Raw genomic sequence first — 12,097 nt, 5'->3', positions numbered from 1 at the left:
GTTTGGCCATCCACTCTTCAGTCTCGTCCTTAAACAATGCTCGAGGTTGCACTGTACATCGAAAAGATAACAGACGCTCTAGAGCACATCGAACATTATCACCTACAATCACACCAGTCGAAAATTGATTCTGGAGCTCAGAGACCTCGGGCGGGACATTATCAACCGCATCATTATCCCACTCTTCTCTCAAAGATTTACACATTTCCTCGAACACGAATCGCTGTGTGGGCGCATTAAACTGGGAAAATGTCTCAAACACTATACGCGAGGTGTACTTCACAGGATGGCGAATCCATTTACGCGCCATTTTTACCAACGACTCACGTTCCCTACCATCAGGAATCTGACTGCGCCTCTGAGCAACATCAGAAAGAGTCGATCCGAGTATTGGCCCAAAAAGCGGAGAATAGAGAGTAGCAACAGCATTAAAGAGACGGCTACGAACAGAAGGAGAAGAAGAAGGAGGTACAGGAGCAATAACAGTAGGAGTAGAGACAGTAGTAGTGGACGGGGTAACAGGAGCAGTGGTAACAATAGGCTGACGAGGGACTGGCAAAGGAGCAGTAGGAAGAAGAGCTGGTAAAGGAGGATGAACAATCTGCGGCACAAGAGGATTCGGGAGAGGAGGAGGAACGACGGGCTGACCAGCAGCCGCCAGAACAACAGGTTGAGGAATAGGAAGAATCATAGGACCCACGGTATCTGGAGCATAGGGAGGTGGTGATTTCAACAGATAAGACAATAACGAATCTTCTATCACTTCCTCCCCCGTCTTATCAGAATTAGACGGTAACGCCGGATAACACTTATCCACCGCCATGTGATGAAGTCGAGCACTGACTTCCTGCTCCTTCTCATCTTTGTCTCGCTGATACTGTTCTGCATTTCGCATCACCGTAATAACACCTTCTCTCTTATTTTTCTTAATCTGTTTGATTTCTTTCTGCTTGGCCTCTTTGCGCCATAACCGGAAGGAATCAAACATGGCCGGCCTAGCCTTCCTTTTAAACAGTTTAGCTTCAAGATTATCTAAGACAGCAGTTTCGAAACTACCATGTGATGGCCAACTAAGAACACCATCATTTTTAGTGTAACAAACCCAATATTCATTATATACGATAGGACCTACGCCATGGCGACTATAGAGCTCATAAATTGGAGTTCCAACCGGAGGTATCGGACATGAATCCTCCAGCCGGGAATCCGTGCTGCAACATTGAAGGAAACCAAACAAAGTACTACGGCCAGGCATCGTGCACACTAACCGAGTTTACAAACTTCGAGGGCTATCGAATTAGGATGTCCTCGCACAAAAAATGCAAGACCCTCGGTTTTTGGCAATTGCAATTGTCAAATAAAACCAGACAACTAAGAACCAACAACTAAGAACCACAAATGCAATGGAACCATGCAAACAACAAGGTAACTCTGGGAGCGACCCACAAATACTTAACTGAAAGAGCAATGGCGTCACCAGGAAGGCCCGTCTATCGTCTCGCCGTACAAAGGACTACGCCAGGCGCCAAAACAGGTCGACAGTCAGGGCATCAGTCCGTCGCAGCCGTCTGGAAGCGGGAATCTTCGCGGGAAAAGACTTCGGGCCACTTATTTCGACAACTGGATCGATGAAGCGGGGTGCACCTTCCCTCGGAGATTTCACACAAAGTTCCTCACGATCGTCGGGCTTTGGACCGGTACCGCTGAGGTCGCCCCACGTTGGGCGCCAACTGAAGGACTGGGTTATTCTAAGACCCAGCGGTGCCAGGGGACAACACCTGAAACCTTCGTGGGTTACCTGTTCTGGCGTACAAAATACAGAGACACGGGACACTTCCAGCGACGTCAAAGATCGGTATTTATTTACTGCAGGGATACAGAAATCGCAAGAAGTACACAACGTGTAGGTTCTAGGAGACTGCTTCGAATTGCAAAAGTGGATCGCTCCTTTTATACATATTTTTGCCATTGCACAACATGGCAAACAAAGGTTACAACTCAGTTCCCACAATAAACTTCAAAAGAGTCGCGTTCATGTTTCAGGAGGCCGGAACATAATTACAGCAGCATTGCCGGTTCCCAACTGTAAAAGCATATCATCCCCACAGTTAAACACATTCCATTCTGACTGTAAACACATTAGGAGAAGGGACAGAAACAGATGCAAAGAAAGAACAAGGATGCACGACAGATTGGAAAAGAGTGCTGGGAGTAATAACGGGAACTTGATTACACGATCAAAGACCTCGTGCCCAATGCATGCACGACTGAAACAATAGACTAGCACGGTAAGATGAGCCTCGAGCGGGGCCATCTGCCTTTGCCGTGTCATTCCCCCTATCATAAAAGTCACCCTCAAAGAAACACGTGTCCTTAGTGTAAGCTTGGGAATCCCAGGGTCACAGAGCGGACAAAGTCCGTTCGCTGGCTACTTGAGGGCAAGAGACAAGATGGATGCCGCATCTAAAATGGAACCCGAGGGTTCGGATGGACAAACCCAAAAATGAGATGAACCATGCGTGGTTGCGTAGCGAAACCGCGTACACCCACTAAACTCGTCATTTGCGGTTCGTAGATACCAAACTCATCCATATTCGACAACACCCAAAAAGTGTCGTTCCGTCTCGCACGGAACCTCAAGAGCGCCAGGGTGGTAGCTTCGGAGAGAGCCTCCTTAATTTTCTCGAAAGCCTGGACCTGTTCAGGGCCCCACTTCCAGGTGGTGGATTCCTTGGTAAGCTCCCTTAGTGGGGATGTCAGGTTGGCCAAATCTTGGATAAATCTCCTGCAGTAATTGACCATCCCCAGGGAGCGGCGGCCTCTTTAATGTCCCGCACTTTCTCTGGGTCTGGGTTGACCCCTTCCGTGGAGAATGTATAGCCAAAGAATTGTAGCTTTTGGCGTAAGAACTCGCATTTTTCTCGGTGAATAGTGAGGCCTGCATACCGCAACCGGCATAGCACTTGAAGAAGACATTCATTGTGTTCTTGGATGGTTTTCGCGCGTATCATGATGACATTGATGACACCGGGAATGCCTGCGATCAACTCCTGTATCACATTTTGGAATACCTCCGCGGCGCTGGATACTCCAAAACTTAACCTGGTGTACCTCCGGAGTCCCACGTGTGTGGAAAATGTGGTGATGTTGCGGGAGGCCTCGTCCAGCACCAGTTGATGATATCCGGACCTCAGATCTAGTTTTGAAAACCAGCAGGCTCCCGCCATTTCTCCGATGAGGTCGTCTATCGTGGGAGTGATGTGACGTTCCCGCTTGATCGTGACGTTGGGAAGTCTCATGTCGACGCAGATTCTCACCGCGCCCGGCTGTTTGGGCTTCCGTGCGACGACGATCGGGGACACCCATGGCGTGGGACCTAACACGTTCTTAATTATCCCTGCTGCCTCCAGCTTCTTGAGCTCTTCCTCCACCAGGGGCCGCAGGTGGAATGCTATTCGCCGGTGTCGTAGGGCGACAGGCTGGACCGTTGGATCAATGTGGAGGTGAATTTCTTTCCCCATAAACTTCCCAATTCCTTGGAATACTTCTGTGAATTCCGCAAGTAGGTGTTGGAGGGACTCTTGGTGTACTCCGAAGGTGAATGTTACGACTCCCAGGTCCTCCGCCGCTCGGCACCCCAGAAGCATTCCCTGGCCATCTTCGGTAACGTAGACATTGGTTGTGATGGACTGAGAGCCATGTGCTATAGTCGTCTGGAATCGCCCCCGTATCCTCAGAGGAGCATCTTGACCATATGCAAACACTGTGATGGTTGAGGGGTGGAGAACGGGTTTTGGATCCATGGTGCTGTGCAGGGTGGCCGCCATGATGTTGATAGTGGCCCCTGTGTCTACCACGGCGGTGACCTCCTGGGATCCTACCCGGATGCTACATTGGGGTAGGCGTCTTGATTGACGGGTGGCCGCACCGATCATGTGGATTTTGTGCACCACTCTCTCCTCCTCCTCATCATCGTCCATGTCACTGGGCTCTGGGTCATCCTCTTTGAGAGTGTTCGCTACCTGGCGAGGTTTGCGATACCTCTTTGACCGACACACTTTTTCGAAGTGGTTGAATCGCCCACATCCCGAGCACCGTTTGCCTTTCGCGGGGCACTCAGCCGCCGAGTGCGGTGGTTCTCCGCAGTATCTGTGAAAAATATATAGGAAACAATAATTAAAAAGGTATGGTAATGTACAAATTGTTCAATATTCAAGGTTAAACATGACTATCAAGAAAAGGGAATTGATTGAAAATTCATTCTTTAATGTTTTTTGTAATGATATTTGTAAAATTATATCGTTTTTTTTCCAAACTTTTTTTCCCCCTTATTTTTCCTTTGCTTTCCTTTTCCCTTATTCATTCAAAGCAATACTTATACAAGCAAATTATTATAGCGTCCTAACAAAGTTTATCTAAACCTTCCTTTATCAATATATGGTTTGTCAGACACTATACAGTTACGTATTCAATCATAATACAAATTTTGTCAAACAAAAATAATGAATAATGAACATGGCTTATTTCAGTCTACGCGCGTTTCGGCGTTCAGCCTTCCTCAGGCGGCCATGGTATTCAAAAATCCTAAGACATAATAAAGAAAAAGGATAGTCTATGACAATTTGTACATACCAACTGAATCAAGTGCACATTACATTAAAAAGGCCCTACATTGACCATATACATATGTACATATATACATCTATATACACTTTATTTATATAGCACAAACCGTAAGTTGAATATTAAACAATAACCATCTCTAATTAGAATCAATGGGCTTCAGAGACAAAGATACGATTTTTATCCATTATAATGACTTATACATTTGATACTTCACATCGTTATTGCACCTGTTATGCCTTGTTCCCCCTTTATGTGAATATCCATCTCCTATATTTAGTTTCAGGTTTAAGAAGTCTTCCAGTGCCTTTCTATGATCACATGACCACCCCACCGTAATTTTGGGAACTAAGAGACTTCATTGGTATGAACAAAATAAAACTGACTTCTTGTGTTCGCTAGCGGGATTGTCAATCACTTGCTACATTCGCAGTTATCGTTTTAAGCTGCTATTGTTACCTTGTCTACTCAAAGAATGTCTGCATCCAAGGTTCCCTCTGTTAAATGGATATTGTATCCAGTTCTATCTTTTCTGATGGCGGTGTTGTTTGTCGGCGGGATATGTATCAAATAATCACTCAAGCAGTCACCGGGTCACCGACCATAGATGTACTAAAATAGCACCAGATAGAGCAGAATAGCGTATTATACTTTTAGTCATTATACTAACTTTTATAGCTATTTCTAACTATTAAAGCGCCAGAAAGCACTTACTAGGGCAGCGGAAGTTCCGTATTCGTCCTAACGAGCTTCTCTGATACCTGGGGATGAACGTGTTTTGAGGAGATCACGTACGTTCCTTCAGCGTATTATCACGAGCTCTAAATAAGAACACATGAAGCGGTTGGTTCTAATGCAGCACGCTTAGGCATGGTGTTCGTATAATACAATTCGTTAGGAATCTATCACAACTTACCCGGTCACATTAGTCTGTTACTGAGGCCCGTTATCTCGACTTGTTTCAAACGCTGCATCGGCGTGATTTGAGATTTTTTGAAATATATATCCGGATCGTCCGAACCTAGGAGCATATAGTTAGTTAGATAAATCTGCTCGGTTACCGAATGTGCCAAAGCATACTCAGCATGCCGGTTCGTTAAAAAAACGCGGAGCTAATTCGCCGGTGTGATCTTACAGCACTCACCTCGCAGTGTAAGTCCTCTTTCCCTTTACCAGCAGATCACCAAAATGGAAAGGGGACTAGGCGTGAAAACACTCTACTTATACTCGGAACTCCTCGGTCATTGGTCAATTCCCGAGAGCATTACTCTTCCGCTTAAAGCGGCACTCGATCTTTCACTGAATACGTGATGGATGTATCAAAGGAATTCCTGGCAATAATGGCGGTATTTCTGATCGTGAGGGTAAACAGCCAGCTTTTGATGCACCCATGCAATCACTTTATTAATGGAATATTAATTATAAAAAATCCATACGTATAGATGTAAAAATAGATAGTTCCTAATTGTTCATCCAGCCAATTATTTTCTCTTAAATCGGAGAATTATTCGCTATCAAGTGTGTGGTTAATTGTTATATCGGATGGCTTGACTCCATGGTATCTCACTGTTCAATCCCTTCCTGTAGGTGTCCAGAGAGAATATCCCAAAAACTTCTCTCCTTTTTCGGATTTCAGTTCCTTGTGTCCCACTAATATTGATTTTCTCGAGGATCAGCCATCGCATATCTTTAATGGTGTGACTGTGCTCAATGAAATGTTGGACTAACGGCGCTTGTACCTTCTTGGTTCTGATCGCTGACCTATGCTCCGTTAAACGGGTTGCCATTGACCTTGATGTCTCCCCTACATAGGTTCTATTGCAGGGACATAAAATGGCATATATGATGTTAGTAGATTTACAATTGGTCAGGCATTGTAGGTCTATTTTGACTCCATTTATGGAGTATTGTCTTACTTCTAGTGCAGAATCACAAGCCAGACATGACATACACTTGTAATTGCCTTTCAAAGCAGGTAGGCCTCCAATCGTGGTCTGAATGAATGTGGGTGTATTCTTTGGCATCCGTGATCTTGTCACTAGATCTTTGAGGTTCTTATTCTTGCGATACGCAAACATGGGCTTAGGTAGATAGTCTGGGCACCGTTTGCCTTTCGCGGGGCACTCAGCCGCCGAGTGCGGTGGTTCTCCGCAGTATCCGCAGGATTTGGCTTGTCCCGGAGAGTGTGTCCCTTGTCCTTTCCTGCTCCACATCTGTGGGGGTTTGGTTGTCACTGCATTTACTGGTTCTGATTTTACTGGGGTTTGGAGAGCCGCCTCCATTGACAATTCTTTGGTCCGCCCCATGGTTAATATTTCTGCTAGGGACTTGCCGGACTCTTCTAGTATGCGCTCTCGCAGCTTGGCCGACGCGCACCCCTGTATTATCTGTCCCCTAATTTCTTCGGTTTCGTAGTGAATCCCACATGTGGTCACTAGGTTCTTTAATCGTGCGTGGTACGTGTCTAACGATTCCTCCGGAATATGAACCTTTCATAGTCCTGATTGGCAATCGGTTCGAAGTGTTCGTTGAGGGCATTTATCAGCGTATGGTGGCTCTTGGGGGTGGCTTCGGCTAGCGTCTTGACGATATTGTGTATGTCTTTGCCTCCCAAGTGGATTAGCATTGCCCGCTTCTGGTCCTTATGAACCTTGGTGGCCTCGAAGAAGATACGCAGGCAGTCCACCCAGTCCTTCCATTTGGCTGCTAGCGACGATGGCGACCCCTCCACTGTGAATGGCTCAATGGGTGGAATAGTGGCCATATTCCTGTCGTGCCCTGTCCTCCAGGTTCCTCCTGACCTCTATGACCTTTCTCTTTTTTTTTTGTTCCCTGGGCACGAACGTGCAGTTCAGGTGCACGTGAGCTGGCCTTCTCTTGGGGCTCCTGCTTCTCACCCCCCTATGCTGGGACCCTTGCAATGTGTGCTGTCCCCTGCCCTTTCTGTTGTTGGGCCTCTTCGTGGTGCTGGGTGCTGCTGCACTGGGTAATGTGGGCCTGCTTTTATTCTGTGTAGACCTGCTTCTGGTGTCTCATTCCCCTCCACCATACAAACGGGAGAGGTACTCACAGGCAGTTCCAGGCACCATGCGCTTCCTGCAGGGGGACTGTAGGGCTCAGCACGTGTTCGCGACCCACAGGGCCTGAGGTGAGCAGCTGCACATCAGGCAGCGAGGCCTGGACCACGTGGGCAACAATGCGGTGCTCCGCTCTTCTCCCGCCTCTCGTGGGGCAGAAGTCGGCCTCAGCACTCGCGCGGAAGGCAACGGGAGTGCCGCGCTGCACGCCGATGGGGCCCGTGGTAACACGCGCGCACTGGGGCACGAGCGCCACGAGCCGATAATAGTGCTCGCGGCCGCCACACCAGCGCACGGGACGGACGGGCACGCCATCTTAGTGAATCTATGCATTGATTTGCTGAGAGGACATCGAAACATGCAGTGGCCATCTTTGCTTGGGATGCGGATATCACTGTTTGTGGGATACACAGGTTATAAAAAAAAACTTTGGGTCATGACAGCATCTCAGGTATCTGTGGGGTTATCACCTTGTTTCTTTCTTAGCTCAGACAAGCTCTCCACAAATACCACAGGAGGTTTGGATCGTGATTTTTGAGAACTATTTAGATACCTTGGATTAGCAGAAGTTCAAACCAAAGCCAAAACAAGCGTTAAGTACTTTAGGCAAGGAAGGGTAGTGTTTTTTTAGATACTTGCCTTAAGCTTTGCAAACAAATGGTCAACCAATACAAGATGTCCCTCATGGCAGATATTGAGGATTAATCTTGCCACTTCTCATGAGAAACCAGTCTTCAAGTGAAAGTTCATGTTTTACTTCCCAGAAGGGCAGGAGCTCTTTGACAATAAATCTCTTTTCTGGCCATCCTTTCTTTTCATACTGTGAACCTTACTCAGGACAGCATCGCTACATTGCTCTTTCTTCCACTCATATAGTGATAGACCATATGTATCCTCATGTATGCTAGTAACACATAATTTTTCATCCAAATCATCATTGGATTCTTGAACCAAACAGGCATGTGGCTTAAGAAATCAGCCACTACATTCCTGGTATCAGGTGCATATTGAACTTTGTAGTTAAAATCAAATAACCTTACAGACATCCTTGCTAGCCTTGGAGATGCTGCGTAAAGACCTTTGGTGGTCAAAACCTTAGTCAATGGCTTGTGGTCACTTCTTAAAATTACCTTGTTGTCCCATACAAACTGTCTGAAATGTTCCAGCCCCCACAAGCATGCCAAAGCCAACCACTTGATAACAGAGTACTTTTCTTCTGTAGGTGTCAGTGAGCGAGAGGCAAAAGCGATGGTACATTCTGTGCCCCTTGAATCTCTCTGCATGAGCACAGCACCTAAAACTCTACCACTGGCATCAGTGGTGACAATGTTGTGTAGGGAAGGATCGAAACTGTAGGGGTGGTGCAGAGCACATCTAATTTTTTAACATGCAAAATGTCATTTGGCATACATCAGACCACACTAATCTGTTTCTTGTTTTGAGTAGTCGTCTCATGTCATATGTTTTTGCTGGAAAATTCTTTAGGAATTTTGAGTAGAACTCAACAAGGCCCAGAAAGGAGATCAGTTCATCTTGGCTTTTGGGTTCAGGAGCATTGTGAATGGCATCCAAAAGCTCCTTTTTTTAACTTGGTTCCTTCTGCCGTGATCACGTGTCCTAAGTAGGTTACTTCAAAACAAGCAAATTTGCATTTGCTATGTTCGGCAGTAAGCCCCTTGGGTTCTAGTATCTCCAATACTTGCACCAATTTATCGTCATGTTCCTTCTTGGTTTTGGCCAGGACTAAAATGTCATCCTGGAACAACAGAATATCCTCAACATCTTTAAATGTTTCTTGCATTAGTCTTTGGAACATGGCAGCGGCGGAGGCCAACCCAAAGGGGACTCTTTTGAAACGGATACACCCAGATGGAGTGATGAAAGTGGTCAAACTCTTGCTGTCGGGATGTAAGGGAACTTGGTGGTATGCCGCCTTAAGGTCTATGGTTGAAAAGTATATGACGCCCTTGGTAAATGCTAACAACTCATGGATACGTGGTAGGGGAAATTGATCCACTAAAATGTTTTCATTGAGATCACGCAAGTCTATGCATAATCTCAAATGGCCATTGGATCTCTTAACCACAACCAAGGGAGCAACCCATTCTGACGACTCCACCCTTTCAATAATGTCATCGCTAAGTATTTTTTCCAATAGAGCCTTAACTCCCTCTTTGATAGAAAATTGAATGTTCCTGACTTTGTGAATTTTGGGTATGGCACTTTCCTTGACACAAAATTTGTGTTCAAACCCCTTAAAGAGGCCAATGGCATCAGCAAAAACTTTGGGGAACCTCTGAAGTATGTTATTGCAAAGCTCCTCATCCGATTGAACGATGAGGACAGGTTCCTCACTATTGGGGTTTAGAACAATCCGCAGTTTGCCCTGATCTAACCACCCCAGGACGGAGGACCCCGATCTGGATACATAGAGTTTACACAAGGATTCCCTACCCTTGAACGAAAATTTGAGTTTCCTGTACGCTTTTACTTCAACGGAATCCCCCATGAAGGTTTTTATAGAGATATCTGGTGGTTCTAACTGATCCCGAGATGGGGTGAAAACTTTTCTTTCCACACATTATGGTTTACAATTGTGTAAGGCGAACCAGAGTCCGCGACTATAGAGATATCTACCCCACCTATACACATTTCACATACAGGTTTGTTCTTTCCTGTGTCCTGCTGCATATAATCAACCTGTAAAATGCAATCATCTTCAATATTGAGTACAAACATGTTGATGTCACTCTCTTCGGAAGAATTCGAGCTTTCCCCTTGTTCATTTTCAATAAACTTTACAGATTTAGAGTTTTTTTTATGGCACACTTCTGGATATGTCCCATGACTCCCCAAAATGAACATTTATATTTCCTGGCTGGGCAATTCTTATTATTGGCTAAGTGGTTTAAACTGCCACACCTATAACAACTTCTTTTTGCGCCGCTAGAGATATCAATGTTACTATCACAGTTGAGTTTGCTGCTGTTGCCCTTTCTTCCTTGCTTGGGTTTCGAATTGCCCACCTTAGTCACAATGCTGTCCTTTTTTATCCTTATTTTCTGCAATGATAGCCTTGGCACATCTGACAGTCAGTTCTGCTGTTCTGGCAATGTCAATTACTGTTTGCAAGGGACTTTCTCCTTTCGCCCATAAATTATCCTGAATATTGGTATTTGACCCCTGCATAACAATTTGGTCTCTGATAAACTCGTTGTGAAGACCTTCAAAGCAACAAGTGATGGCTAGGTTTTTTAACGCAGTCACATAGTCATCAATGGATTAATCTTAGTCCTGCTTCCTGTGAAAAAAACGTGTACCTCTCCACTGCTACACTAACAGTGGGCTTGTAATAATTATTTAAGTCATCAATAGCATTTATGAAAATATCACCCTCATCATTGTCTCTTGTTTTTTTGTTTAATCTTTTGAAGATTTTTATGCCACTTGCGCCTAAGCAAAGCAGCAGAATTTTGTATTTCTTTTCAGCTGTGAACTCTTCTTCATCATCAAAGGTTGAAATAAAGTTGAGAAAGTGCTTCCTCCATTCTTCCCATTTGAGGAGCGGTTCACCTCCCCCAGCTAGAAAGGTTTGAGGAGAGGTGAGATTTAGAAAATAACCTGAAGCCATTTCTCAATGGAGGAAGACAGGGATGGAATAAGGGGTGGTGAAATCAAGCGTGCAGCTACGCATTAAAAATGAATATAACTATATTGAGCATCCAGCTTCTCTGAATATTTTAAACTAATTTGTTAGTGATTCGCATGTAGAGGGAGAGACAAGAAATGAGGGAATCATTATTTTCCTTTGTAGTGCTGTTCTCATCAGCGAAATGGGCAAGTTGGATGATGCTGTGCCTATTAGCGTGAAGAGGCAACAATGCGCCCGGTTTCTGCACAAATAACTTACTTGCAGTTTCACTGTGCTTCCATCGTTATTGCCTCGATGCGGTTCTTGGAGTTGTGCTGACTTGCCGATGGCAGAAAGCGTGGTGCAGTGTTGGTTGCGAGGTGAAGAAGAAACAAAAATAAATATGGTGGTGCGCACAGTGTGCACGTCACGACGTTAAATTGAAACAGAGGACTGGAGCGACGCCGAAGTAATGTGGTTCACATTCTTCAAAGATGGCTGCCGCTGACATATTTGGCGTGAAACGTCACACCGTAGCTTGGCAACTGTTGGCATCTGTTGGAATGAGGCAGTTGGAAGTCAGTTGTGGCAGTTAATGCAGATCAGCTGAGGAGATAGGTTGAGCTGAGGAGAACTGTCAAATAGCTCCGCATGAGCTTGAAGTAGTGACAGTGGGGCTTTCAGGATTATTTTTAAACAGTAGCGTGCCTGTAGTTTGGTTATCGAAAAGTTGCCCCAATTTGACAACCGGGAATGAGTCCAACGT

Source organism: Triturus cristatus, chromosome 4_1 (genome assembly GCF_964204655.1).
Source record: "Triturus cristatus chromosome 4_1, aTriCri1.1, whole genome shotgun sequence".
NCBI classification, from domain to species: Eukaryota; Metazoa; Chordata; class Amphibia; order Caudata; family Salamandridae; genus Triturus; species Triturus cristatus.
Note: the sequence above shows the minus strand (reverse complement) of the source record.